Below are 13,784 nucleotides of genomic sequence, written 5' to 3'. Positions count from 1 at the left end.
CTGGTGCTGCTCATAACTGAGACTGCAAAAGGGCAAGGTGCTCATGAAAGGACAAAAACCAGTTGCAAGCAATTTCATTCTCTGCAGTGCTATGGTCCTCAGTCCCACTTGCTGGTCTGGATCTTGCCATACTTAGCTATGCAAGAGCTTAGCTAGGTCCTGTAGGATGCTTGCCAACAGGTTTTTGTTTTGTTTGGGGGGGGGCAGTTTGTTGTTTTTTTTTTTCAGAAGATGCAAGTTATGGGGGTGAATGCGAGTTTGTGCTCCACCACCATGGAATAATGCAGCCTGCGTGTCCAGGATGGTGGCATGTGTGTATCTTCCTGTAGTCCTGCTAGTAAGGATAGTAAGGTCCTGCCCCACCTCTAAAACTAGCGAGTTAAGCATTTTTGGGGCTCTCTTCAGCCAAGATCACTATGCATGCAAAGGAGGCTTCCTGCATTTCTTCTCTTCTTCCCCTTCCATGCTCTTTGCAGTGACCATGAGCTGGAAGGAAGAGCCAGAAGAATGGTGCTGGAAAGCAGCTGGTGTGCTTGCATGGTTTTTCTGCAAGCAACTGTTTGGGTGAGATGCAGGTATCCTGCCTCCTCCCCTTCCCAGTTCTTGCTTTTCTCATTTGCTGTTTCTCCCCCTTGCCAAGTAAGCTTTTGCTGTCAAGGCGTGAACTGTTCCTGGTCATCATGAGCTTGTGCAGGAGTATCATTGAGAAGACGAGGCTGTTAGAGGCAGACTGGCAAGGGAAACGCCATGAAATTGGACAGGAGTGTGTATGTGCTTGTAATAAGGTGTCCTCTCACTGCAGCTGGCTGAGGACCAAGTCCCCAGGCTCCATCAGAGACAATGAACTCTTCTGGCTTGCATCCACTGAGGACCTGGCCCTCCTGGGAAAAGAAAAGTCTCTGTGAGATCTCTGTGGAGTTACAGGGGATGCACACGAGCCTTGTCTGCAGCAGGTTGGAGCAGAGGAATTTATTTCTCCTTCCTTAGAGCCTGTTCCCAGGACAGCCCAATGCTTGAATGAAGATACTGCGAGTGGTTAATGGGGTGAGGAGGTGTGATGGTATGCATTGTACTGGTGGTACAGAGGTACCCATGTGCAGCTCCTTATGGGTGCATTGCAGGGAAAAATATAATAAAAAAATGAAAAAGTCTGTGGAAAGAGAAATGGTTGCTGGGGTACCTCAGATGCTGGCTGGAGGTGGTGATTGGGTTTTTTTAATATTTTTTTCTCTTTTTTTCTTTTCTCTGTTTCAAAGGCAGGAAGGGACACTGCTTGGCTTGGTGGGTAGGAGGCTTTCTATGCAGGATCAGAGCAGCCCGCTGGCTCAGAGCTGTGGGCTGCTTGGCACACAGAGAGACACGGAGTGTTTTCCAGGCCAGCTTTTTTAGCTAGTGAGACTTTTTTTTTTCCCCTCCCCTCTCTTTTCTCTCTGTCTGTTCATTGGCTTGAGTGAGTTTGGAGAGGGAAGGAGTGGAGTTTAACCCAACAGCTTCATTGGTCTTCCCTTGTGCTGCACTGTGGGAGCAGCTATGTGTCAGAGCCGGCTCAGCAGGCCCCTTGCTGACTGCTGGGCTGGAAGGGCTGGAGCTTAATTTGTAGTCCTGGAGTAGCTGAAGTTGGGGCTATTTCTGGCATGTGTCATATTCAACATCTGCCTCAAGGAACACAATGTAGGGGGAAACAAACTTGGATTTCTGGGTTGTTTTTCTTTCTTCTCAAAAGAAGAAGAGTTTGTATTTCCCCTGTGCTGCATGCTGCCCCTGCCCCGCTGCCCCATCTTTAAAGGAGAAAAAGCCTTTTCTAGGACTGCATGCAGTGTTCTGAGAAAAAAACAGACTCATCTTGTGACATGAAAGTGGTGGCCATGCATAACAGTTGGTCCTTGACATTGCTGCTGACAAGCTCTATGACTTGTGGGCCATCATCAGGGTCCTGAAGGCCTTGAATTGCATCAAGTCCATCCTGCATGCCCCATGCTAGCCCCGAGGCAGGACCACCAGATCTCAGCAGGGGGGTCTGCAGCAGGTACAGCACTGACCTGTACTGTCAAGTCCTTTCCCTCTGCAGCCTCAGGTTTGGCTGCAGCAAGCCAGCACCATCCCAGGAGGACACACTTCAAAGCATCTCATAGGAACAGCTCTGTGGGTGTTTGGGTGTTGCTCTTATGAGGTACTGCTGCAATTTGGCCCAAAAAGATGCTTATTCCTCCCAGCAGGGCCACTGGTGCGTCTTTCTTTCAAAGAAGATCAGTCTGCTGAGAGCCAGGAGCCCTGGCTTTGCTGCTGGTGGGGAATGAATGGTCCCTTTCAGGCTCTGGGACCTCAGCTCAGCACTCTACCTCATTCCTACTGAATGAGCTAGAATTCCACCCTTGCTTTCTCTTGGGCTTCTTGGTTGGTTGTTTTTAATTACTGCTTTGTTCATAGTGATTATTTTAAATTGGGTGGGGGAATCTTTTTTCTACTCTGCTGATCTCTTGCACCTGAGCGGTTTACACCATTTAGTTTCTCAGTGGTAAGTCTTTCCAGATCAAAAGGTTGGTCTGGCTGTCACTGTCAGTTGACACTGCCTTTTTTTGACCACCAGAGATTATTGATGAGGAAATGCTGTACATAAGTTCTTGTTTGTTTTCCCAGCTCTGTCTCCCATCTGCCAGACTCCAACTTCTCAGTGAAGCTGTCCTCTTTCTCCAGCTAATACTGTATGTCTCTGAAGCTGTAATTTCATAAAAACTGGTGTGGAGAACTGATCTAGAGGAAGGTGGGTTAAAAAATAATTAGAATAACATCAGTTCAATGTGTGACTACATGATTTCTCAAGTGGCACTTGGAAAGGGGCTTCACTGGCAATAAGCACCCACTTACGTCATCCAAAGATGTCCAAGCTGCAAGCTTGCTTGTACACCAGCATGATCATGTGCAGGCAATTTTACTATCTGTCCGTTAGCTTGTGCTTCCACTGTTGACTCTTCAGCTGCAAAATAATGTAGGCCATTATAAACTTAATGAATAATTTTCTCTAGAAGTTGCCACATCTATATAGTTCATTGTGTTTGCATATGGATTAGTTGTTCTGTAGCTACTTTTTACAGTTCCCTTTGAATTGGTGCAGGACTTGAAGGTCTCTACAGACCAAAGGCTGGAGCTCACCACTATTTTCAAGCAAAATGCTGGGCCTGAGTTTCTGCTATGGCCGTGCTCTGACCTTGTATCACCACATCACTGAAGATTTTAGAAGGGTTTTTGGCCCCCTGGCTCCTATGCCTCTTGGTCCATGTTTCTGTAGAAGCCATGGAGAGCCAAGACTGAGTCTGCCTTTGAGCATGAATAGTTGTCCATAAGTGTTTTAAGTGTTCAGAAGGATGAGAGGGGAGCTGGGCTGTAGCATGCTGATGTGGCATTTGTGCAGAGCAGAGGAGCCAGGTCTCTTGAGACTCATCCACTAGACCCAATTGCCTTTTTGTAGAACTCTGAGAGGAGGCAAGTTGAGATGGGAAGAGCACCAACAGCTCCCATGGGTTTCTTTTGCTCCCCTCAGTCTTGCCAGGCTGCTGTGAGCACTTTTAGATGTGTTGTCTCTCCCTTCCTGTGAGGGAAGGCAATGCAGTTACTGCCTTATGAGAGTATTTTAATGTGCTGCCCTCCTATGGAGCAGGACTCTGCTATGTGTTCTCAGTGAGATGACTGCAACCTCATTTGTCCCACTGAAACCTTCCCTCTGGTTCCTTCAGCTCAGCAGCGCCGATGTCTTGGACAGCAAGACTTGCTGTGTGAGCCCTGTGTGAGTCACTTCTAACACCTGTCCTCATTCATCCCGTCTTGCAGTTCAGCTGCAAAACCTCCAGGACAGGGACTGTCCTTGACTGAAGGTCTGTGCAGCCCCTAAAATAACAGGTCAGAGATCTGCATTGGGGCCTCTTGGTGTGCTGCAGTGCTGATACCCAAGTGCAGCTTCAAGATGTGTCAGCTTCCCGGCTTTCGACTGGGGCAGTTTCCCAAGACATGCAAAGTTGAAGGGCGTGTCTGGCATTTGTTCCACATTGGTGCAAGCCCACTCCTCAAGTCTGTCTGACTTGTATGCAGACAGCTTGGCATTGGGCAGTTGTCCTTTGCTAACCTTTCTGCCCGGGTGAAGTGGGATGTGTTCTGGTAACTGGAGTGTGATTTGGTGTTAGGACCTGTGAACTGGACTCTGCTTCCTAAGCTGTCCTGGAGTAGAGCTGAGGAGTAGGAGACTCATCTGGGAGAGAGATGATGTTGGTGCAAAGAGAGGCCTCTGTGGGACTCCCCCTGTTAAACAATAGGGCAAACAGCCTCTGCACTAATCTAAGCAAGTTGCTGGTTGTTTGGCCTGGAGATGCTCTCCAGGTCAGGAAGGCACTTCTCTTGCTGCTTACAGTGCCTTTTGGAGGCCTTTCTCCAAGCCTTAGAATCTCATCAGAAGATGCTTGTTGTCTTGACTTATTGTTTAAGGTTTCTCAGCAAAGCAGGCAAAGTTGCATGATACTGTACTGGGAGTTGGGGGCAAGCCTGTAGCTTCCAGCAGGATGAAGAACTCAGAGGGAAGAGCATGGGAAAACGGGGTTTGTTGATCCTGCTCCTACTGTCTGGAGGCAGGAGGATCCCCACCTCCTTCCATGCTCTGTTGTCCTCTTCCTTTCCAGTAATACCTGCTGCTTTACTCACTCCGATCCTTGCTTTGTAGTTGGCAAGTAGGTCGGCTTTCCCAGCGTGGTGAAGGCCAAGAAGACAGAGAGACTGTTGCTAGGTGCAGTACAGTGTCTGTCTGATATCTTTGGTAACTCTCTTGCTTTGCATCGAGTTGGCTCCCATGACTGAAGCCAGCAGGCAAATCTGGAGGGCTGCCTCCAGCATGTGGTAGGATTTTTCACAGAATCACAGAATCACAGAATCACAGAATCACTAGGTTGGAAAGGACCTTTAAGATCATCAAGTCCAACCATTAATCCAGAACCACCATGTCCCCTAAACCATGTCCTGAAGTGCCACATCCAAACGTTTTTTGAACACTTCCAGGGATGGCGACTCCACCACCTCCCTGGGCAGCCTGTTCCAATGCCTGACCACCCTCTCAGTGAAGAAATTTTTCCTAATATCCAATCTAAACCTCCCCTGGCGCAACTTGAGGCCATTTTGTTCCTGAGATGGGAGAGTTGGTTGGACAGCTCAAAAGAAGCTCTTGAGTTCTGAGCCCTCTCCCTCCTCGGAGAGTGGTGGAGGTGGCTGTGTTTCCAAGGCCCGTCTCTGCTGTCTCTGCTTTGTCTTCTTGACTGCTGTTGTGTGAAGGTAAATGAAGTCTCTGAATTTCCTGTAATCTCAAATAAATCTCTGGGGAGACGATAGTTGCAACACTGTGTATGCAGTATCAGAATATAGAATATTGCTGTAGTCCCAGGGGCTTGGAGGATTGTCCTCTGTAACACTTCCACCATGGCCCCGTTGTGGCTCCTCTCCTGTCACATAGTTATGGGTAACTACACTCGTCTGGATGGGTAAAGGATGTGGTGGGCAAGTACCTCTGCTAAGATGTTGGACTATTTTTGTGCATGGCTTGTTTTTTCCTAAGCTGAAATGTTGTTATGGGAGTAGGTTGTTCCTCAGACTGCCAGTTGTGGTTGGAAATCCTGCCTGAAGGTAAAGGGCAAGTCAGTGATGGAGCTGGAATGAGAGCTCAGGAACCTTTGCTGCTAATCAGGAGTTTTGACCCTCCTCTGTGGGCATCCAGGTAAATCTATGCAGCCACCACCTGTGTTTGCGAAACACCTCTATAGTATGCCCTCAGCCTGCTCTGCCAGAGAACTTACCTATTTCTTTGTGGCACGAGGGAGATGTTTTGGGGTGTTCTACCATCACAAGGTCTCACAGCATGGAGAAGTTAAGGGTCCCCAGACTGAGCCCAGTTTGCAAGGAGCATGCAGGCCAGATACAGGGACAAAGTTTGCCTGCTGTTTTGCAAGGGTGCCAGCCTGACTGTTTTCACTGCAAACGTGCTCTGACGTTCTTGGCTGTAGATAGGAGGGCAGCAATGGGAGGGAAGGTGCACAAGGCAGGGGTAAGTCATGGAGGATGGAAGAGGCTGCATGAGGTCTTGCGGGGGGCTGTCGGGAAGGAGTAACGAGCGCCCTGCGTGCTGGGGCTCAGCATCCCCACTGTCTTGCGAGCTGAGTGGGCGCTGTGCCACTGAGCCTATCCCCACGGGATGGAAGCAGCCAATGGTGCAGGCAGGTGGCGTGGCACCTCCCCGCTGGGACTTTGGCCTTCTTTCACCTGAGACAAGGGGGGGGACCTGCCCTGGGCTTGGTGCTTTTGAAGCCCGACGTTGTACAGGGACCGTTGGCCGCTGACCGCAAGGCAGGTGAGTTTGTGTCTGCGGCTCCGGGGCTTCTGCCTGGTGGCAGAACTGTACGAAGCTGGAGAGGTGACAGTGTGACGGTGGGGGAGCATTCACCAGTGTTTTGAGAGCTGCTTTGTTTTATTGAGGACTAATGCCCTGCCTGGTGCTGCAAGGAAATCATGGCAGTTCCTGATTTTGAGAGTCTAAAGGCAAGCAAGCAGCAGAGATGAAACTGCCACTGATTCCCTCCATCCTCTCTATCCTGAAATGTCCTGAGCAGGCAAAAGCCAAGTTGACAGCTTCTCCCCAGGTGAGATTTCCTAGTGATGACACCCTTGTGCGCTTTGTGCCCAGCATGCATCTAGAAACAAGCTTCTATCAGGAAATATTTGCTGTTCAATTTGCACTCCTTAAACCTTAGCGTTGTGATAGCAGCTCTGCTTCAGTCGTTAGCAAAACTTGGCAGGGTGTCCACACATTCAAATGCATTTGTGCTGTGAAGGAAAGTGGTGTGCTGATCCCAGAGGGCTTCTCCTCTCCCAGCAGGTACCGGTTGCCGATTGTTCCCTTCCACCTCCTTCCCCCCTGCCTGTCTCTGACTGTGAGTGGTCACATGGCTGTGTCCTCTTGACACAGTGGATGCTGGTGTGGCTTTGCTCCCTCCTCTCACCCTCTGAGCCCTGCTTCTTGATGTCTGCTTCTCTGGCTGGGGCACTGAGTTTGTCTGCTCTCAAGACAAATGGAAATCTGTGGAAAGGAGTCCTGTCTTCCCCTTCTGCTGTTTATTTTCAAGTCAAGGTTGTAGTTTGAATGTTTGCTTTCAGTGACAGCTCCAGTTCTGTCTCATCCCTGCCTGACCGCTCTGTACAAATGTTTGTGCTGGCACGCAAGCAGGGATGGGAATCTATGTTTGAGTCTAGGGAGAGGACAGGATTGCTTCCTTTGGCCACGGCGCCAGCTGACATTGGCTAAAGGTTTTCTGTCAAAACGGCAGCCTGCGTGCACTTGGATAAATCAGCATGTCTGACAGTTTGTGCCCGAGAGGCTGTGCTCAGCTGCAGAGTGGGGCTGCTGGGGAGGAGAGAGCCTGGAAATAGGAGGACTGGTGGAGGGCAGAAGTGAAGAGCTGGCCTCTGGTGGGGGCTGCTGGCAAAACTGGGGGAGCTGTGGACTGGGGGCCTGTGGCTGGCTTGGAGGATGCCAGCAGTGGCTCTGGCAGAGGGAGAGCAGAATAAGGAGAGTGCTGAGCTGTGGGGACCGTGGGAGTCAGGCTGTGGGCAAAGCAGTGGCATCTGGGAGTGGAGGTGGCAACCCACAGCTGTAGGGCAGTGAAGTGGCAACAAAAGTAATGAGTGTTGTCAAGGACGTGTGGATAAGCTTAACCTGCTCTTTCTCCTGTGGTGTCTTGGCTTGTGGAGATGTTGGGTGCCTCTATCTCCATCCGAGCTTGCCGGTGGCACACATGGCGCGTGGTGAGACTGTGTGCTCCCCTCCATGCCCCAGGCTGGGCTGTGATTCTCTGGTAAGCACTTTTCCTTCAGGTGATAACATGAGAACTGAAGGTTGAGTCCAGCCCCATGCCCTAGGCTGATCAGGAGTGTCGCAGGTCTGCAGTATGCAAAGGTTGGCCATCCTGGAGAAACCCTTACCGTCTGGGTAGTATAGGTGAGTGAGTGTGTGTGGTGTGTGGCAAGGCAGGGAAGCAAAATAGTGCCATTCTGCCAGTGGCTGAGGCTGTGAGGACCAGATACATCCAAACTTGGCTAGGTTTGCATTGTGGTACCCCCAATCTGGCTGCTGTGTTGCTCTCTGGACCTGGATTTTGGGAGCTGGGAAAGGGGAGAGGCTGGGTTGAGGAGGCTCCTGGGCTATCTACGCGTGGCAGTGTGAGCTTCGGGCTGTTTGCACCACTTCTCCGCCTAGCATGGAGGCGATTCCCTGTGTTGCAGTGTGTGTGTCACTCAAACTAATTTGCTTGATCATTTCAATAAATGTGGAAAGGGTGTCCTGGTGTGCGAGTAATGGGGCATTAATCCATGCCTAGCTGTGTTAGCTGCACTCTAGGAAGGAATTAACGCCATGTAATTCATTGCCTGTGCAGCTCTCACTCTCTTAAATAAGGCATGTTCTATTTAAGACCCACCTTCTGTGAGGGCTGCCCAGCCTCTTTGGCTTTGAGGTGGGTCTCTGGTGGCTCTCGTTTCCTCTATCCACCCACTACCGGTTTCCTTCTGGCTCCTCTGCTCCTTGTGCTATGCAGGTCCCCAGTTCCAGCAGCGCCGTTGTCTGCCTGACCATGAAGTTCAACCATATGAAGACTTTCTGAGGCATCAGCATCTTTTTGGTGCTGCTGACACATCTGCTGCCCCAATGCAGGTGCTGATGGGAGGTTTCCCAGGAAGATGCAAGCCCTGCTGCCATAGGAAGCCCTGGAGCTACATCCCTGTTTTGCTGCAGAAGCTTAGCTTGCCCTTTTGTTTGCATTTTTTTGGCTCCCAAGAGCACTGTGTTCCTGGGGAGATATGCTTAGGTCTTTACTTAAACTATTTCCTTTCTAGGTTAAATGTATAATGTTGTTCTGGATTTGTTTTTTAAATATCTTATAAAATTACAGGCATTCTCTTTCCAGACTCTGTTTTTTCCTCCTTTCAGATTGCAGGACTGCAGAAGCTATTTTCCTGCCCTGGAAGGGACCTGGGGTCTGTCTCTCCCCAGGGACTCCCTGGCCAGGGTGCTGGAGGCTTCATCATTCACCATCTTTTATGGGACTTGGAGTTCTGTAAATTACAGCAAAGTGCTCAGATAGAGTTTGCAATGACTTTGGGTTTGTTTTGCAAATGGTCGTTCCGCTGGAGCTCTGTTTAAATAAACAGCTCAAATAAGCTTTCCACTTCAGTGCGTTAAAATCCCTTAATGCATTAAAATCCCCTGGCCATGGACATTCACGCCTCTGTTGTGCCAGGTGCTGTATAAACAGTTATCAAGTGCTGGTGTCTGCTGTAAAATGATCACATCGTTCACTTCCCCTCACTTGTCCTCAAGTTGAGTAGCTTTTGTTAGGGGAGATGATCCTAGTCCTGGCATCTGCTGGCTGTACAGCCAGCACCAAGGGAACCTGTAACTTTGCCCAGTTTTAGAATTATAGAACAGTTTGGGTTGCAGCAGACCTTCAAAGGTCATCTAGTCCAACCCCTCTGCAGTGAGCAGGAACATCTTCAACTAGATCATGTTGCTCAGAGCCCTCTTCAACCTGACCTTGAATGTTTCCAGGGATGGGGCATCTACCACCTCTCTAGGCAACCTGTGCCAGTTTTTCACCACCCTCATGGTGAAACATTTCTTCCTTCTATCTAGTTGAAATCTACCCTCTCTTAGTTTAAAACCATTACCCCTTGTCCTATTGTTACAGGCCCTGCTAAAAAGTCTGTCCCCATCTTTCTTAGAAGCCCCCTTTAAATACTGAAAGGATACAATAAAGTCTCCCTGGAGCCTTTTCTTCTCCAGGCTGAACAACCCCAACTCTCCCAGCCTGTCCTCATAGGAGAGGTGTTTCATCCCTCTGATCATCTTTGTGGCCCTCCTCTGGACCCACTCCAACAGGTCCATGTCTTTCCTGTGCTGAGGACTCCAGAGCTGGAGGCGGTACTCCACCTGGGGTCTCACCAAAGTGCAGCAGAGGTGCAGAATCCCCTCCCTCGACCTTCTGGACACGTTTCTTTTGATCCATCCTAGGATATGGTTGGCCTTCTGGGCTGTGAACGCACATTGTTGGCTCATGTCCAGCTTTTCATCACTAGTACCCCCAAGTCCTTCTCAGCAGGGCTGCTCTCAATCCCTTCATGCCCCAGCCTGTATTGATACAGGGAGTTGACTTGACCCAGGTGCAGGACCCTGCACTTGTCCTTGTTGAACCTCATGAGGTTCACATGGGCCCATTCCTCAAGCTTGTCCAGGTCCCTCTGGATGGCATCCTGTCCCTCAGGCCTGTCAACTGCACCACTCAGTTTGGTGTCTTCTGCAAACTTGCTGAGGGTGCGCTTGACCCCACCAATGTCTGTCATTGATGAAGATATTAAAGAGTACTGGTCCCTGCCAGTATTGATGCCTCTGAGGGACACCACTTATTACCAGTCTCCATCTGGGCATTGAGCCATTGACCACTACCCTCTGGATGTGACCATCCAACCAATTCCGCATCCACCGAACAGTCCACCCATCAAATTTAGAGAGAAGGATGTTGTGGGGGACCATGTCAAAGGCCTTACATGAGTCCAGATAGATGACATCCATTGCTTTTCCTTTGTAGGTAGCTTCCTTTTAAACCCAGGAAGCTTGTCGTTACCCCTTCTTGCTGTGCAGCTGCAGCAGGAGCATCTGTTCCCTGGTGGGAAGCAGCAGCAGTTTTCCTGCTGGGTCATACATCTGGAAAGGGCAGTTACTGGGCAAGTGGAGACCTGAAGCCAAAAGTAAAAAGAAAAAAAGTGAGGAGAGCTAAACCCAGATGGTCCCAAGTCCCTTTTTGTGCAGTAGTATCTTCTCCCACTCCCATCACACTACTTGTGTCAGCAGGTAAGAAACAGCCCTGTGATACATTTGTGTGTCTATCTTGGTCTGTCACTTTTTCGGCCACCTGTCAGTGGTGAATATTAGCAGCCTTACTGTCTTCTCTTGGGTTGCTCTTTGCAATGGGTGCATGGCCTCCTGGATGGCCCTCCACAGGGCAGGATGTACCAGGGGCAACAAGGGGGAGGGGGGCGTCCAGAGCTTGGAGTGGGTTGTCAGGACCACTTGATGCATGTATTTTGTCAGAGCTGCTGCCTCAAGAAACACAACTATCCTGTTGAGGGTATAGACATTATCAAGTGAGTTTTCATGGTTCAGGTCTTGTTTATGCCAGGGTTACGCTCTCAACAACTGGTCTCCCTATGTTTTTGTATATTGGTCTTGTTCTGGTTAAATCGATAAGAGAATTAGATTAACCTGAGACAAATTACTCTTGTGGACACGCATATGAAAGCACACATAGCAAAAGATGACAGCGATTTTCGCTCAGAAAGTGCAGACTTAGCTGATCTGGAGATTTTTAAGGTCTGCTTCCACAGATTAGTTGAGTTCAGGTAAACTGTCTGAAGAAGGGTCATGGAAGGGATGGAAGGTGTAATAGTGTGGTGTAGTGGGTGGAGTTCTTGTGCAGTGTTTTGGAGAGGAGCCCCTTTCCTTAGTCAGCTCCATATGCTGGTCTCTCATGGCTTTGGCTGAATGTGGGACTCCAGAAAAGGCAGTTTTAAGTCTCGTGTGGTCCGAGTGTGGGACTGTGCAATACTTTCATGCTGCCCTGTCCTTGGCACTTAACGTAACGAGAGAGGGGAGCAGGTCAGTGCTGAACTTCATGTAACCTCATGCCCTCTCCTTCCTGTACCTGTTTGCACCATCACCAGCTCTTTACACTTTCAGGGACCTTTTGTTCTCAGGACTGCCTCTGGCCCTCAGGCTGTATCTCCAGAACAGAAGTGCCAACCTGAAAGCCACCTTGTTGCATGTGAGATTCTGTGTGGCTTAGGAAATCTGCAATTAAGGGGCAAATTTCATTCCAGAGGCAAAGGGCAAAGATATGTCCTCTGCTTCTGGCTCGCCACCCAGGTGGCAGCTGGAAGGGGAGAGGGAGGAGAGTGGCTGAGTGCTGCTGAGATGCCTGCTTGAAGCATGGGGCACCTGATTCCCAGGTTGGAGGTGAGGAGGAGACAAGGACACCTCCAGAAAGCTGAAGGTTGTGGCTGTTTCTGAAATTTTCTCTGGTGTCCAGATTTCTTTGTGTGGTGACTTCTACCAGCTCTCGTTAAACAGTAGCAGTTAGGAGTCTTAGAGAGAACAGTTTCCTCCAGACTTGGAGCTTCAGTGGTGTGCCAGTAGGCACTGAGCTGAAAGGAGTGGTCCAAAGGGCAAAGTTGCACCAATAGTTTGGGGGGGGAGAGGCACTACTTAAAAGGCAATGTTGGCACAAGACTGAGCATGGGCTGTCAGTTTGGGCTGGGAAATAGAGGAAAGATTGTAACCACTGGAGGACAGGTTTTGAAGACTGTCCTTTAAAAACAACACGCGTGTGTTGGAGGAAAGTGTTGAAGGAGTCTCGCATGGCACGTGACTGTCTTGAGGTGGCCGGGTGGACCTGCAGAGGGTTGGAGATCCCCATGGTGCAGTGTGAAATGCTCCCTGGAGTTAGAGACCTGTGAGAGGTACTGCTGTCTTGGATGCCCTTCCTCACATGCTGCTGGAGCCTGATGACTCTGGCAGCTCTTCCCTCCATATGTGCTTGTATACTTATACACACACACACACATTTATAAGGCTCCCTCTGGAGCTCAGTCTCCTCTCTGAGGAGACCAGGTGCTCTTTTAAGGTGCTCACTTGTACCTTGGCTGGCCTGACCCTGCAGCCTGCCCAGTAGGATCTGAGCTTCAGGAAGAGTGTAAGTGTCTCAACTTTGTCTCCTTGGTGTCTTTCTCTTCTTTCTCAGGAAGAAACTGAAGTGAAAAAGAAGTGACTGAAAAAGAAATTAAGGAAGGATTTGAAGGAACAAATTCATTTCTTAACAAGATCAAGTTTGAATTAAATGGCTGATAAACAGATCAGGTAACTTTTGTTAAAAATTTTTGAGTTCTTGGTTGTGCTTTAGATTTTTCTTTTAAAGTCTGTCAAACTTAATCCCTTTTGTGATACAGGAGGTTGGAGGATATCACTTGATCATCTCTTCTGGCCTTAAATAGTTCTGATTCCTTCTCTGCTCCTTTCTTACCTGCTTTTTTCCCAACGTTATCTTATTTTCTGTCTTTGCCATGTTGTCACATCTCTGCTTTCCTCAGTTCTTTTTTCTCACGGCCTTTTCCTTTCTGCCCTTTGCTTTTTGCTTCCTCTTTCAAAGGTCAGCTTGACCTGCTAACTTCAGCTTGCTGACATCAAGGGAGCAAAGCCAGCTCCTCTAAAGCCAGTCAATGCTTGAGTGATTGAAGGAACATGAAGTACCAACAATAATTAGTGACACTTAAATGCACAACAGGAACTTAAGAGCATTGGTCCTGGCATATGCGAAGGCTGGATTTGAGTCTTCCCTGGAAATGAATTAGGATACATTTTCTGGAAAGATACAGTTGTAGCCTTAGCTTCCTAAGAGCTCTGTCGGATGGATCTGTGCACTTCTGCATGTGGGTTTAACTTTCTGCTGCTTGTGAAGTTGCCCCAGATAAATGACTCCTACACACTATGGGATTCCTGTGGGGGGGGGTTTTGTTGTCCCCTTCTAACACCTACTTTTCTAGGCTACCAGCTCAGGACAGGAGGGATCAGGGGGTGAATGAAACCTGGTGACAGAGGTCCAGGACTTGGTAGTGCCTGAATGCTAAAGGCAAGAGGGCTGCCCCTTCTTAGCATTTGC

This window comes from Phaethon aethereus, assembly GCF_964289735.1.
Source record: "Phaethon aethereus genome assembly, chromosome: 5".
NCBI classification, from domain to species: domain Eukaryota; kingdom Metazoa; phylum Chordata; class Aves; order Phaethontiformes; family Phaethontidae; genus Phaethon; species Phaethon aethereus.
Note: the sequence above shows the minus strand (reverse complement) of the source record.